A 15,306-nucleotide genomic window follows, 5' to 3' on the forward strand; every position below is an offset into this window, starting at 1 on the left:
GGATTATAGCCACAGCTGTTTGTAGCTCTCTCTCATCAACTTCCCTGTGAAAACCACAAAGGAAACAGGTTGATAAGGTAAACTAAGTGATACAGCACCTACACAGCACAATACATTTCACTACCATGTCGCGAAATTACGGTACATAGAGGATGAATGGCAGCGCCAGCGACAAACTTTTTTTACGCTTGTCATGTGGACACCCCTTAAGAGCCGCATGAAATCAGTCAAAGAGGGAGCCGCGTGTTGGCCAGGCTTGGGCTAGATGGCTAGCTAGCCAGCCACCTAGACTGCTAATAGCTATCTAAATAGCTAGTCAGCCAGCCAGACCGCTAATAGCTAGCTAATAAATAACTAACAGATAGCAAATAGCTAGATAAGTGTCATGATCTGATTGGCGACCAACGGGTAGCGCTGTCAGCCCTGCCTGATGCCTCGCAGGTGCTGGTCGTTCCCAATCAGTGACAGTAATTGTGTGCACTGTGTGACAATAGGTAGCTTGATAGCTAGGTCGACTGTCATAATTTATGATGAACCCTAACCATGAATTGTTTTGAAAGTTTCAAACCCGAGTCGCCGGCTATCGTGTCTGCCCTCTATACAGTCTTTTTTCATCGAGCAGAGGTTGTGGAGTGGGTTGAAGGCAAAACAGACAGCGGACATGTTGCGATGGTTTGAGCACTTTATTCGATGTAAGACTGGCGGCCGAGAGAAGGGCGCGCGCAGCGGCCTGGTTTCGCATCCGTCTGCGGACAAGCGGCCCCTTCTCAGGCCCAGCGGCCCACTACGATGGCAACGACGGACAGCACCACCGGGAGCAGCGCGCCGCCGCTCAGCTGGCCCCTGCCGCTGTTCGCATCTGGTGTGGTGGTGGCCACAGTGTCATGTAAGAGAGTAGCAGACAAAAGGTCAACAAGGGACGTCGAAAGAGAACAGCAGAGGCATGACGTGAATTTTCTGTTCGCCGCTGATGCCACATCAGCCCTGATTGATTTTTCTTTCACTTGTCGTAAGGCCGACAACGCCAACGTGGCGGCGTGCGCGAGCGGACGCCTTTTTTTGCCTTGCTATGGCGAAGCTCATCGTGAAACTACGGAAGAGGATTAGGGCCACTGAAGAAAAAAGATCAGATTGGCAAGATTCTCACTTTTTTCTCTGAATTCTCACTCGAGTCATTCTGAGAATAGTCAGAATTCTGACTTTAAAGTGAGAAGCGATTTAACACGTCGGCGCCGACTGACGATCGCTATTCCGAGGGCCCTGACAAATGGCATGAACTCAGTTTTTGGCTTGACCTATGCTTGTCTGTGACTGTCAGGTGTGTGTAAAGTGTCCTTGAGAGCTTAAAATGTAATGTATTTATTATTATTACTATTATTATTATTGAGGTCAACAATTAATGTGCAAAGACAAATTGCTGGTTTGACAATTTGCTATTTTTAGCACACACCGCCAATTGGCCCCGATTTTTTTCACTGGCCGTCATGCCGACAAGCGTTTGAAATCCATCCGCTTCCATGATATACGCTGAAAACGTGACGTACAAAGATGCTTGGACGCATCCAGACGTTTTTGACGCTGTTAGGTGATACGGTGTTGTGGGATTCACAAAAAAAAAACACAAGACAAGCGGTGATGCACATCTTGACTCAACCGTGGTTTACTTCGAATGCCCAGCGGTAATACAAACGTTATGCATTCCTGTCCAACAATGTAAATCGGTCCGACACGAAACACTAAACGAAGCACACGTTCCTTGTTTCAATAAACATTTTAGATGTTTAACATTTGCAATTTGCTTTACCGGTCACCAAAATATTAAATAAGCTACTTTTTAACCTGTCATAGTTTCCGAGATGAAGTGAATCCACGTCAATGATGTACTTTGAAATTGTGTGTGATCAATCGCTCTATTTCTTTTGGCTGCATTTGTGTGACTAGACATCGATAGAAATGATTCAAAAAAGTCTTCCATTAATTCAGATCGACGGTATTCAATTGCGATGCGTGATGATAATATTGGACATGTGTATTTATTTTGCTTTCATGTCTGCTTTCGGTTCTTACCTTCTCCACCCGGGACTTTATCTCCTGTTGAAAAACATTTCAATCAATAATCAAGTAAGTACAAAGCGATTTAACACATCAGCGCTGACTGACTATCGCTATTCCGAGGGCCCTGAAAAATGGCATGAACTCAGTTCTTCGCTTGATCTATTCTTGTCTGTGACTGTCAAGTGTGTGTAGTGTCCTTGAGAGCTTAAAATGTAATGCATTATTATTACTATTATTATTAAGGTCAACAATTGATGTGCAAAGACAAATTGCTGGTTTGACAATTTGCTATTTTTTAGCCCTCACCGCCAATTGGCCCCGATTTTTTTCACTGGCCGTCATGCCGACGAGCGTTTGAAATCCATCCGCATCCATGATATACATTGAAAACGTGACGTACAAAGATGCTTGGACGCATCCAGACGTTTTTGACGCTGTTAGGTGATACGGTGTTGTGGGATTCACAAAAAAAAACACAAGACAAGCGGTGATGCACATCTTGACTCAACCGTGGTTTACTTCGAATGCCCAGCGGTAATACAAACGTTATGCATTCCTGTCCAACAATGTAAATCGGTCCGACACGAAACACGAAACGAAGCAAACGTTCCTTGTTTAAATAAACATTTTAGATGTTTACCATTTGCAATTTGCTTTACCTGTTACAGAAATTTTAAATAAGCTACTTTTTAACCTGTCACATAGTTTCCGAGATGAAGTGAATACACGTCAATGATGTACTTTGAAACTGTGTGTGATCAATCGCTCTATTTCTTTTGGCTGCATTTATGTGTCCTTACAGACACTGATAGAAATGACTCAAAAGTCCTCCATTAATTCAGGTCGACGGTATTCAATTGCGAAGCGTGGTGATAATATTGGACGTGTGTATTTCTTTTGCTTTGATGTCTGCTTTCGGTTCTTACCTGCTGTGGTTGGAGTTATTGTTGTTCCTCCTGTTGAAAAACACTTCATTCAATGATCAAGTAAGTACAAAGCGATTTAACACATCAGCGCTGACTGACTATCGCTATTCCGAGGGCCCTGAAAAATGGCATGAACTCGGTTCTTGGCTTGACCTATGCTTGTCTGTGACTGTCAAGTGTGTGTAGTGTCCTTGAGAGCTTAAAATGTAATGCATTATTATTATTTTTATTATTATTATTATTATTATTATTATTATTAAGGTCAACAATTGATGTGCAAAGACAAATTGCTGGTTTGACAATTTGCTATTTTTAGCCCTCACCGCCAATTGGCCCCGATTTTTTTCACTGGCCGTCATGCCGACGAGCGTTTGAAATCCATCCGCATCCATGATATACATTGAAAACGTGACGTACAAAGATGCTTGGACGCATCCAGACGTTTTTGACGCTGTTAGGTGATACGGTGTTGTGGGATTCACAAAAAAAAACACAAGACAAGCGGTGATGCACATCTTGACTCAACCGTGGTTTACTTCGAATGCCCAGCGGTAATACAAACGTTATGCATTCCTGTCCAACAATGTAAATCGGTCCGACACGAAACACTAAACGAAGCACACGTTCCTTGTTTAAATAAACATTTTAGATGTTTACCATTTACAATTTGCTTTACCGGTCACCAAAATATTAAATAAGCTACTTTTTAACCTGTCACATAGTTTCCGAGATGAAGTGAATCCACGTCAATGATGTACTTTGAAATTGTGTGTGATCAATCGCTCTATTTCTTTTGGCTGCATTTGTGTGACTAGACATCGATAGAAATGATTCAAAAAAGTCTTCCATTAATTCAGATCGACGGTATTCAATTGCGATGCGTGATGATAATATTGGACATGTGTATTTATTTTGCTTTCATGTCTGCTTTCGGTTCTTACCTCCCTGTGCAGACGTTCCTGATCCTGTTGAAAAACACGTCAATCAATGATCAAGTAAGTACAAAGCGATTTAACACGTCGGCGCCGACTGACGATTGCTATTCCGAGGGCCCTGAAAAATGGCATGAACTCGGTTCTTGGCTTGACCTATGCTTGTCTGTGACTGTCAAGTGTGTGTAAAGTGTCCTTGAGAGCTTAAAATGTAATCTATGAATATTATTATGATGATTATGATGATTTTTATTATTATTAGTAGTAGTAGTAGAAGTAGTAGTAGTAGTATTGAGGTCAACAGTTAATGTCAAAGACAAATTGCTGGTTTGACAATTTGCTATTTTTAAACCCTCGTTAAACGTTCCTTTTTCTCGCCGCGTCTAAGGTGATGGCAACGTTGGCGATCTCGACTGGCTGGTTACCTTTCATGCAGATGATCAGGAAGCACAGCAAGAGGCCCAACAAAACTTTGCCCCTCATCATGCAGATTCTGGAGTCAATAAGGAACCGTGGAAGAAAATCGCTTCCGATGTCAGTCGCTGGCAACTTGCGGGTTTACTGTCTGTGTCTCTTTGCGTTTTCTCCTTCCTGCAGCATCGAGCCAAACGTCATCATAGAGCGCCGGGTCCTTGTGAGGCGGTGTTTTGTCCTTTGATCCTTTATCACATCATCATAGAGGACCGAGTCGTCGTGACGCCTGGCTTTGTTAGGCGCCATGCTGAAAGGCCGACCGACATCACATTTTTGTTTCCTAACTGACATCAGAAAAACGTTTTATAGCATCTAAATTACCCAAAACAAATAGCATGATATACTTATTCAAATGCAAAACACCAATAAAAATGATTTAAAGTGTCCCAAATCTGCACAAAATGAGCTGCGAATTGGGCATTTTCAGAAAGTCCCGCCCCCAGTTCGTGACGTCACGCCAAGACGTCTTGCAGTGGAAAAACTGATCTTGTGACTGTAATGTGACCTTGAGAGTTTTGAAAGGAGTTTATAAATGAAATGTATTCTGATTATGATTATTATTGTGATTATGATGATGATGATGATTATTATTATTATTATTTATTATTATTATAATGCCAGATTTTCTAAGCCTTAAAACTGCACAAAATATACCTTATTTTATGTATAATAAATGTGCTATTATAATTAAAGAAATAAACTGTATTGTATAATAGTTGTTTTTTATATGTTTATTATACATAAAATAAGGTGTATTTTGTGCAGTTTTAAGGCTTAGAAAATTAGTAAGTAAAAAAGATGTTTTATGAGGACCTGGGAACGGATTATTCTCATTTGAATGGTTTCCTGTGGGAAATTATTTTTTTGTGATACACACTTTTCTCCTTCCACACTATGTATGGGAACCAATTAAGTTCGTAAGCAAAGGTATCACTGCGCTTGATTATTGCTGACAATAGGTGGGACTTGTTCAAAGTATTCATGTTGACTGTACATGTGAAATGTTCTGAAAATTACGCAATGAAATATGACACACGCGTATGTTTTTTGTTTTCTCGGTAAGTAAGGAAAAATGGTGCCGTTAGTTAGGTCACAATGTCGTCACAGTGTCTCACAAGACAAAGTGCCGAAAGACAACACACACAAAAAACCCCAAACTCTGGAACTCACTTCCTCCCAACATTTGTAACATGGATTCTCTTCCCACCTTCAACTCCCATCTCAAACCCCACCTATTTAAAATGGCATTTTCTGTGTCGCTCTCTCTTGTTTCTATTTATAATTGTATTTTATTTATTGTATTCTATTTAGAATTGTATTTGATTTATTATTGTATCTATGCTTGTCTGTGACTGTAAAGTGTCCTTGAGAGCTTTAAAAGGCGCTTGAAAGAAAATGTTTTGTGATTATTATTATTAAAATTATTATTAATATAAAAACAACAAAGCAAGGCTTGCGAAGGCACTTGCCGACGGTTGCCTCGGGCGCCATCTTGGGACAAAAAGAAATAATTGTGAATTAATTTCCTTTCTTGCATATAATTCCTCTTTCATCTGGAAGCGCTTCATGTCATAAAGTGTTTGTATTGTACTCAAACATCATAGAATATACGGGGTAAGTCGTTAAGATTGCACAAGTGTCCGCGTTTATTATTTTGCTTTGTGTTGACTATGATGCGAAGTGCTTTGTTACAGCTGCAGCTGATGTGAAGGCCCCCCACCCCCGTCATGGCGCCCCCTACGCGGCTGCCTCGACAACCAACCCTTTGTTTTCACCCTTTTTAAGTCCATTTCCGTTCTACTATTTTGTTGATTTATTTTATTTCTACTATGCATAGAATACCTTATCTTTTCAACCCCACCTACACCCCTTTCAATTTTGCTGCTGTCCATTGCAAAATTGCCTCAGTGTGGGACTATTAAAGGCTTTCTGATCAACCGAATGCACTCCATTATCAGTTCCCATTGCATGTTTGTCATTTGTATGGCTCCCCGAATAATATTTCACAAGGAGAAATAGATGCCTTGCTTATCATGGGAATGTCGAATGGAACTCAATCTATGCGTGGTTTCCATTGCCTCGCCACCAATCTTGCAGATGATGGGTGGCGGGGGCAATGGCGTCTCCGATTGGAACGGCAATTAAGTTCCTCACGTGGAGCTGCAGGGAGTAGTCCTCTGCTCACCCCAACCTGAGAGCAGGGACCTTTCATAGCAGAGTCCGGCACCGCCATGTCTGGGCAGTAGGGAGATATACATAGGGCCTAAACTACCAGTAAGACTTTCGTTTGCTGACGAAGTTTCTTGGATGAGAAGCGAAACGTCCGACACCTTCAAAGAAGTACACATGACGGCTGAAGAAACCTTTTCATCGAAGCAATACACTGTCATGTGTACGAGAGGTCGCCATTTTCCGCCTCTTTTTTGGTGATACATTTCCCCCCAATGTTGCCTCAAAATGGCACGGAATAAATTCTTGATTCGATTGCAAACATGTATGCTTTCCGCTTCAGAACTATTTGAATCATATTCATAACTGGATTTGTAACAAGAAAGCCTATTCTTCGAATCTGAAGCCATTGTTTTGAATTTCCAGCACTGCAAGACGTCTTGGCGTGACGTCACAAACTGGGGGCGGGACTTTCTGAAAATGTCCAATTCGCAGCTCATTTTGTGCAGATTTGGGACACTTTAAATCATTTTTATTGGTGTTTTTCATTTGAATAAGTATATCATGCTATTTGTTTTGGGTAATTTAGATGCTATAAAACGTTTTTCTGATGTCAGTTAGGAAACAAAAATGTGATGTCGGTTGGCCTTTCAGCATGGCACCTAACAAAGCCAGGCGTCACGACGACTCGGTCCTCTATGATGATGTGATAAAGGATCAAAGGACAAAACACCGCCTCACAAGGACCCGGCGCTCTATGATGACGTTTGGCTCGATGCTGCAGGAAGGAGAAAACGCAAAGAAACACAGACAGTAAACCCGCAAGTTGCCAGCGACTGACATCGGAAGCGATTTTCTTCCACGGTTCCTTATTGACTCCAGAATCTGCATGATGAGGGGCAAAGTTTTGTTGGGCCTCCTGCTGTGCTTCCTGATCATCTGCATGAAAGGTAACCAGCCAGTCGAGATCGCCAACGTTGCCATCACCTTAGACGCGGCGAGAAAAAGGAACGTTTAACGAGGGTTTAAAAATAGCAAATTGTCAAACCAGCAATTTGTCTTTGACATTAACTGTTGACCTCAATACTACTACTACTACTTCTACTACTACTACTAATAATAATAAAAATCATCATAATCATCATAATAATATTCATAGATTACATTTTAAGCTCTCAAGGACACTTTACACACACTTGACAGTCACAGACAAGCATAGGTCAAGCCAAGAACCGAGTTCATGCCATTTTTCAGGGCCCTCGGAATAGCAATCGTCAGTCGGCGCCGACGTGTTAAATCGCTTTGTACTTACTTGATCATTGATTGACGTGTTTTTCAACAGGATCAGGAACGTCTGCACAGGGAGGTAAGAACCGAAAGCAGACATGAAAGCAAAATAAATACACATGTCCAATATTATCATCACGCATCGCAATTGAATACCGTCGATCTGAATTAATGGAAGACTTTTTTGAATCATTTCTATCGATGTCTAGTCACACAAATGCAGCCAAAAGAAATAGAGCGATTGATCACACACAATTTCAAAGTACATCATTGACGTGGATTCACTTCATCTCGGAAACTATGACAGGTTAAAAAGTAGCTTATTTAATATTTTGGTGACAGGTAAAGCAAATTGCAAATGGTAAACATCTAAAATGTTTATTGAAACAAGGAACGTGTGCTTCGTTTAGTGTTTCGTGTCGGACCGATTTACATTGTTGGACAGGAATGCATAACGTTTGTATTACCGCTGGGCATTCGAAGTAAACCACGGTTGAGTCAAGATGTGCATCACCGCTTGTCTTGTGTTTTTTTTTTGTGAATCCCACAACACCGTATCACCTAACAGCGTCAAAAACGTCTGGATGCGTCCAAGCATCTTTGTACGTCACGTTTTCAATGTATATCATGGATGCGGATGGATTTCAAACGCTCGTCGGCATGACGGCCAGTGAAAAAAATCGGGGCCAATTGGCGGTGAGGGCTAAAAATAGCAAATTGTCAAACCAGCAATTTGTCTTTGCACATCAATTGTTGACCTTAATAATAATAGTAATAATAATGCATTACATTTTAAGCTCTCAAGGACACTACACACACTTGACAGTCACAGACAAGAATAGATCAAGCGAAGAACTGAGTTCATGCCATTTTTCAGGGCCCTCGGAATAGCGAGTCAGTCAGCGCTGATGTGTAAAATCGCTTTGTACTTACTTGATTATTGATTGAAATGTTTTTCAACAGGAGATGAAAATAAAGTCCCGGGTGGAGACGGTAAGAACCGAAAGCAGACATGAAAGCAAAATAAATACACATGTCCAATATTATCATCACGCATCGCAATTGAATACCGTCGATCTGAATTAATGGAAGACTTTTTTGAATCATTTCTATCGATGTCTAGTCACACAAATGCAGCCAAAAGAAATAGAGCGATTGATCACACACAATTTCAAAGTACATCATTGACGTGGATTCACTTCATCTCGGAAACTATGACAGGTTAAAAAGTAGCTTATTTAATATTTTGGTGACAGGTAAAGCAAATTGCAAATGGTAAACATCTAAAATGTTTATTTAAACAAGGAACGTGTGCTTCGTTTAGTGTTTCGTGTCGGACCGATTTACATTGTTGGACAGGAATGCATAACGTTTGTATTGCCGCTGGGCATTCGAAGTAAACCACGGTTGAGTCAAGATGTGCATCACCGCTTGTCTTGTGTTTTTTTTTTTGTGAATCCCACAACACCGTATCACCTAACAGCGTCAAAAACGTCTGGATGCGTCCAAGCATCTTTGTACGTCACGTTTTCAACGTACAGTAAAGTCTCGTTATATCGATATCGGATATATCGATACTATTTCTATGCACGCACGGAGAAAATTACATGCAAACAGGGTCGGATATATCGATAGTCCCGGTTATATCGATATTTTTTCGGACTCTTGAATATCGATATAACGAGACTTTACTGTATATCATGGATGCGGATGGATTTCAAATGCTTGTCGGCATGACGGCCAGTGAAAAAAATCGGGGCCAATTGGCGGTGAGGGCTAAAAATAGCAAATTGTCAAACCAGCAATTTGTCTTTGCACATCAATTGTTGACCTTAATAATAATAATAATAATAATAATAATAATAATAATAATAATAATAATAATAATAGTAATAATAATGCATTACATTTTAAGCTCTCAAGGACACTACACACACTTGACAGTCACAGACAAGAATAGATCAAGCCAAGAACTGAGTTCATGCCATTTTTCAGGGCCCTCGGAATAGCGATAGTCAGTCAGCGCTGATGTGTTAAATCGCTTTGTACTTACTTGATCATTGAATGAAGTGTTTTTCAACAGGAGCAACAACAATAACTCCAACCACAGCAGGTAAGAACCGAAAGCAGACATCAAAGCAAAAGAAATACACACGTCCAATATTATCACCACGCTTCGCAATTGAATACCGTCGACCTGAATTAATGGAGGACTTTTGAGTCATTTCTATCAGTGTCTGTAAGGACACATAAATGCAGCCAAAAGAAATAGAGCGATTGATCACACACAATTTCAAAGTACATCATTGACGTGTATTCACTTCATCTCGGAAACTATGTGACAGGTTAAAAAGTAGCTTATTTAAAATTTCTGTAACAGGTAAAGCAAATTGCAAATGGTAAACATCTAAAATGTTTATTTAAACAAGGAACGTTTGCTTCGTTTCGTGTTTCGTGTCGGACCGATTTACATTGTTGGACAGGAATGCATAACGTTTGTATTACCGCTGGGCATTCGAAGTAAACCACGGTTGAGTCAAGATGTGCATCACCGCTTGTCTTGTGTTTTTTTTTGTGAATCCCACAACACCGTATAGCCTAACAGCGTCAAAAACGTCTGGATGCGTCCAAGCATCTTTGTACGTCACGTTTTCAACGTATATCATGGATGCGGATGGATTTCAAACGCTCGTCGGCATGACGGCCAGTGAAAAAAATCGGGGCCAATTGGCGGTGAGGGCTAAAAAATAGCAAATTGTCAAACCAGCAATTTGTCTTTGCACATCAATTGTTGACCTTAATAATAATAGTAATAATAATGCATTACATTTTAAGCTCTCAAGGACACTACACACACTTGACAGTCACAGACAAGAATAGATCAAGCGAAGAACTGAGTTCATGCCATTTTTCAGGGCCCTCGGAATAGCGATCGTCAGTCGGCGCTGATGTGTTAAATCGCTTTGTACTTACTTGATTATTGATTGAAATGTTTTTCAACAGGAAATGATGGTGGAGACGGTAAGAACCGAAAGCAGACATGAAAGCAAAATAAATACACATGTCCAATATTATCATCACGCATCGCAATTGAATACCGTCGGTCTGAATTAATGGAAGACTTTTTTGAATCATTTCTATCGATGTCTAGTCACACAAATGCAGCCAAAAGAAATAGAGCGATTGATCACACACAATTTCAAAGTACATCATTGACGTGGATTCACTTCATCTCGGAAACTATGACAGGTTAAAAAGTAGCTTATTTAATATTTTGGTGACAGGTAAAGCAAATTGCAAATGTTAAACATCTAAAATGTTTATTGAAACAAGGAACGTGTGCTTCGTTTAGTGTTTCGTGTCTCGTGTCGGACCGATTTACATTGTTGGACAGGAATGCATAACGTTTGTATTACCGCTGGGCATTCGAAGTAAACCACGGTTGAGTCAAGATGTGCATCACCGCTTGTCTTGTGTGAATCCCACAACACCGTATCACCTAACAGCGTCAAAAACGTCTGGATGCGTCCAAGCATCTTTGTACGTCACGTTTTCAACGTATATCATGGATGCGGATGGATTTCAAACGCTAGTCGGCATGACGGCCAGTGAAAAAAATCAGGGCCAATTGGCGGTGAGGGCTAAAAATAGCAAATTGTCAAACCAGCAATTTGTCTTTGCACATCAATTGTTGACCTCAATAATAATAATAGTAATAATAATAAATACATTACATTTTAAGCTCTCAAGGACACTTTACACACACCTGACAGTCACAGACAAGCATAGGTCAAGCCAAAAACTGAGTTCATGCCATTTGTCAGGGCCCTCGGAATAGCGATCGTCAGTCGGCGCCGACGTGTTAAATCGCTTCTCACTTTAAAGTCAGAATTCTGACTATTCTCAGAATGACTCGAGTGAAAATTCAGAGAAAAAAGTCAGAATCTTGCCAATCTGATCTCTTTTTTCTTCAGTGGCCCTAATCCTCTTCCGTAGTTTCACGATGAGCTTCGCCATAGCAAGGCAAAAAAAGGCGTCCGCTCGCGCACGCCGACACGTTGGCGTTGTCGGCCTTACGACAAGTGAAAGAAAAATCAATCAGGGCCGATGTGGCATCAGCGGCGAACAGAAAATTCACGTCATGCCTCTGCTGTTCTCTTGTTGACCTTTTGTCTGCTACTTGTTGACCTTTTGTCTGCTACTCTCTTACATGACACTGTGGCCACCACCACACCAGATGCGAACAGCGGCAGGGGCCAGCTGAGCGGCGGCGCGCTGCTCCCGGTGGTGCTGTCCGTCGTTGCCATCGTAGTGGGCCGCTGGGCCTGAGAAGGGGCCGCTTGTCCGCAGACGGATGCGAAACCAGGCCGCTGCGCGCGCCCTTCTCTCGGCCGCCAGTCTTACATCGAATAAAGTGCTCAAACCATCGCAACATGTCCGCTGTCTGTTTTGCCTTCAACCCACTCCACAACCTCTGCTCGATGAAAAAACTGTATAGAGGGCAGACACGATAGCCGGCGACTCGGGTTTGAAACTTTCAAAACAATTCATGGTTAGGGTTCATCATAAATTATGACAGTCGACCTAGCTATCAAGCTACCTATTGTCAGTTTGCGTGGTGGTGATGGCGAGTGCGGATCCCAAAAAGCAGGGAGGAGGTTGTCTGACAAATTGTATTAAAATAAAGTCAGCTAAAACATCAAAATCATCTGAACAGAAAAAATAAAGTATCAAACGAAAAACCGAAAGTAAAAGTCCGCCAAGGTGAAACAAACACATGCACAGCATACAATGCATACACAGTGCACACAATTGCATACAATGACCCGACGCCGAATGGTCGGGCCGGGAGTCCTTTTAAGTGTCACTGATTGGGAACGACCAGCACCTGCGAGGCATCAGGCAGGGCTGACAGCGCTACCTGTTGGTCGCCAATCAGATCATGACACCTATCTAGCTATCTATTTGCTATCTGTTGGTTATCTAGCCCAGGCCTGGCCAACCCGGATCTCCCGAGCCGCATGCGGCTCTTAAGGGGCGTCCACATGACAAGCGCAAAAAACGTTTGTCGCTGGCGCTCATCCTCTATGGACCGTAATTTCGCGACCATAGCGAGCGCTGCACATTTTGGAGAAAAATTTAAGACTGTTAAGGGCACCTGAGAGTCATGAAGACTTTTTAAGTGCACCTCGTAGTCGTGAAATTACGGTATCAAGCTGACCATGTGACATTAACACGCATGCCACGCAATCATTTATGTCGTAAACCACGGGTGGCCAACCAGTCAGAGACTCTACATAAATTGTTAACGACGTAAACAATTCATTTGCGTCAAGTTCGCTCTCAAAATGACAGGGAAGAAATGCACAGCAAAACGAAAATATGAAGACGAACACAGGACGTTTTGAACCGAGTGGGAGAGTTTATATTTTTTTGTTGAGCCTATGGGCAAGCCATTCTGCCTTATATGTCAGGCGTAATTGGCGCATTTCAAAGCGTCAAATCTTAAGCGCCACTTCAGCTCACTCCACGCGAACATCGACCAAGAATTCCCCAAAGGGACCGAACTTCGCAAGCACAAGTTGGTCACTTTCAAAGCTCTAGACTGAAAACCAGATAAAAATTTTCCAAAAATTTACAAAGCAACCAGAGACCGTAACACAGGGGTGTCAAAGTCATTTTTTGCCGCGGGCCACATTGTAGTTATGGTTTCCTCTCGAGGGCCGTTATGAATTTGGGGAACCCATTAGAATGTTTAAATCCCTTCAAATATTACATTTTGAGCACACAGCAAATTAATGAACAACTCGTTTTCAAATCTAAAGTCAAGAATAATGACTTTTATTGTGGTTGACATCCAAAAATAGGAAATTTTGGAAACAATGATGGCCGCATTTGCAAAAGCAAATCTGCCCATACCAAAACTGACTCCCAATAGCCATGGATGGAGCACCTGCCATGATCGGATCTGTGAACGGGCTTGTGGGGCTGTGCAAAGCTGACCAAACATTTCCAGAGTTTTGGAATTTTCACTGCATCATCCACAGGGAGCAACTCATGTCTAAATCATTGAATTGAGAGAATGTCAAGAAGCCTGTGATGGAAATCGTCAACTACATCCGGACTCATGCGCTTCACCACAGACAATTCAAGAATCCCATCGCTGAGCTGGACTAAGGTGACCTGCCGCTGCACTGCACTGTGACGTGGCTGTCAAAAGGCAAAGTACTCTCTTGCTTTGTTGAGCTGCTGGATGCCGTGAAACTGTTCATGGAAGAGAAAGACACGGACTATCGAGTGCTCTCGGACCACGAGTGGATTATAGATCTGGCTTTTGGGGTTGACATGCTGTGTCACTTGGACAAACTGAAACTTACCCTGCAGGGTAAGGCAAAAATTCTGCCTGACTTGGTGCAAAGTGTGTTTGCGTTTGCCAACAAACTTTGTATTTAAAAGGTGATACAGTGAGACCTCAACTTACGAACTTAATTGGTTCCCAGACAGAGTGTGTAAGGCGAAAAGTGTGGATCTAAAAAAAAAAAAAATCCCATAGGAAACCATTAAAATGGGAATAATCCATTCCCGGGTTTCCATAAAATATACTTTTCAACTAAATAAGCCTTAAAACTACACACAACATACCTCATTCTATGTATAATAAATGTGCTATTGTATTGTAATGAAAGAAATACACTGCATTGTATCATAAAGTCACCTTATTTACATTTGTGATGGTCATTGATGGCTTGATGAAATGGTGTTGGAGGTGGAAGGTCAAAGGGAATTGCTGTTTGGAAAGAGAGGCGCATTACATGAGGACTGTAATTAAAGAAATAAACTGTGCTGTAAAATAAAGTTTTATTTACCTTTTTGATGGTCGTTGATGGCTTACAGAAGGAGAGACACCATCCATGAGGACTGTTGGTAATTTAACCTCTGGTGCTGTTCGGTCGTGTGCTTGCACCGAAGATCACTCCGCCAGCCGTGGTGGGTGTGTATTACGAAAATAGTGCTTATTATAAGGTTTAATTTTCAGAAAGTTGACGTTTGTAAGACGAAAAGTTTGTAAGATAAGGTGTTTGTAAGTTGAGGTCTCACTATACTGTACTTATAATAAATCTGTCTGAGCAGAGGTCTGTGTGTGTGAGGGATGGGGCGTTCATGTGTGCCCATGTTTATCAAAGTCAGCGTTATTGTCAAATATGCTCATATGCATGACACACAGGTTAAATTCTCACCACTTCTTTTGAATTAGAAATGAATACACCTTTTTCATTCCCTTATTCAATGCAATCTCATGCTGTTACACTTTAATTACAGTTGGCACCATTAGCCACTTGTCATGCAGCTCCGCCGTTGCAACAATGACATCATTGCTGAGTCATCAAAACAGAAACTGTGAAGTCCACATAATGCTGTCATTACAAACGTACGTGTGGATTGTGTGACATTTGTTTGTTTTT

The 15,306-nt window shown here is 41.5% G+C and overlaps 4 long non-coding RNA genes across 11 annotated transcripts; 2 read left to right on the plus strand and 2 right to left on the minus strand.

The window, feature by feature from the left end:
* Positions 1-668: 668 nt before the first annotated feature.
* Positions 669-4,456, minus strand: LOC148901137 (uncharacterized). Of its 4 annotated transcripts, XR_016117789.1 has the most exons (5): positions 4,339-4,456; positions 3,923-3,946; positions 2,982-3,011; positions 2,068-2,091; positions 669-859 (listed from the first exon to the last, which is right to left on the minus strand). It is a non-coding gene; the product is annotated as an uncharacterized LOC148901137 (long non-coding RNA). The 4 variants fall into 4 exon arrangements; XR_016117790.1 differs by lacking the exons at positions 2,982-3,011; positions 3,923-3,946; positions 4,339-4,456 and adding an exon at positions 2,362-2,622; XR_016117792.1 differs by lacking the exons at positions 2,068-2,091; positions 2,982-3,011; positions 3,923-3,946; positions 4,339-4,456 and adding an exon at positions 2,362-2,974.
* LOC148901138 (uncharacterized) lies at positions 1,982-4,417 on the plus strand. Its single transcript, XR_016117793.1, has 3 exons — positions 1,982-2,121; positions 3,935-3,976; positions 4,302-4,417. It is a non-coding gene; the product is annotated as an uncharacterized LOC148901138 (long non-coding RNA).
* A 2,685-nt stretch (positions 4,457-7,141) lies between the features above and the next one.
* LOC148901139 (uncharacterized) lies at positions 7,142-12,271 on the plus strand. 4 transcript variants are annotated; one of them, XR_016118267.1, is made up of 6 exons: positions 7,142-7,506; positions 7,899-7,922; positions 8,807-8,836; positions 9,927-9,956; positions 10,847-10,864; positions 12,081-12,271. It is a non-coding gene; the product is annotated as an uncharacterized LOC148901139 (long non-coding RNA). The 4 variants fall into 4 exon arrangements; XR_016118270.1 differs by lacking the exon at positions 10,847-10,864 and having other exon boundaries at positions 7,145-7,506; XR_016118271.1 differs by lacking the exons at positions 7,142-7,506; positions 7,899-7,922; positions 8,807-8,836; positions 9,927-9,956; positions 10,847-10,864 and adding an exon at positions 9,966-10,576.
* A 697-nt stretch (positions 12,272-12,968) lies between these two features.
* On the minus strand, positions 12,969-15,062 carry LOC148901140 (uncharacterized). 2 transcript variants are annotated; one of them, XR_016118276.1, is made up of 3 exons: positions 14,710-15,062; positions 14,568-14,630; positions 12,969-14,372 (listed from the first exon to the last, which is right to left on the minus strand). It is a non-coding gene; the product is annotated as an uncharacterized LOC148901140 (long non-coding RNA). The 2 variants fall into 2 exon arrangements; XR_016118274.1 differs by having other exon boundaries at positions 14,559-14,630.
* Between the last annotated feature and the right edge of the window lie 244 nt (positions 15,063-15,306).

Source organism: Hippocampus bargibanti, linkage group LG02 (assembly GCF_051943395.1).
Source record: "Hippocampus bargibanti isolate YZ-2025 linkage group LG02, ASM5194339v1, whole genome shotgun sequence".
Taxonomy (NCBI): domain Eukaryota; kingdom Metazoa; phylum Chordata; class Actinopteri; order Syngnathiformes; family Syngnathidae; genus Hippocampus; species Hippocampus bargibanti.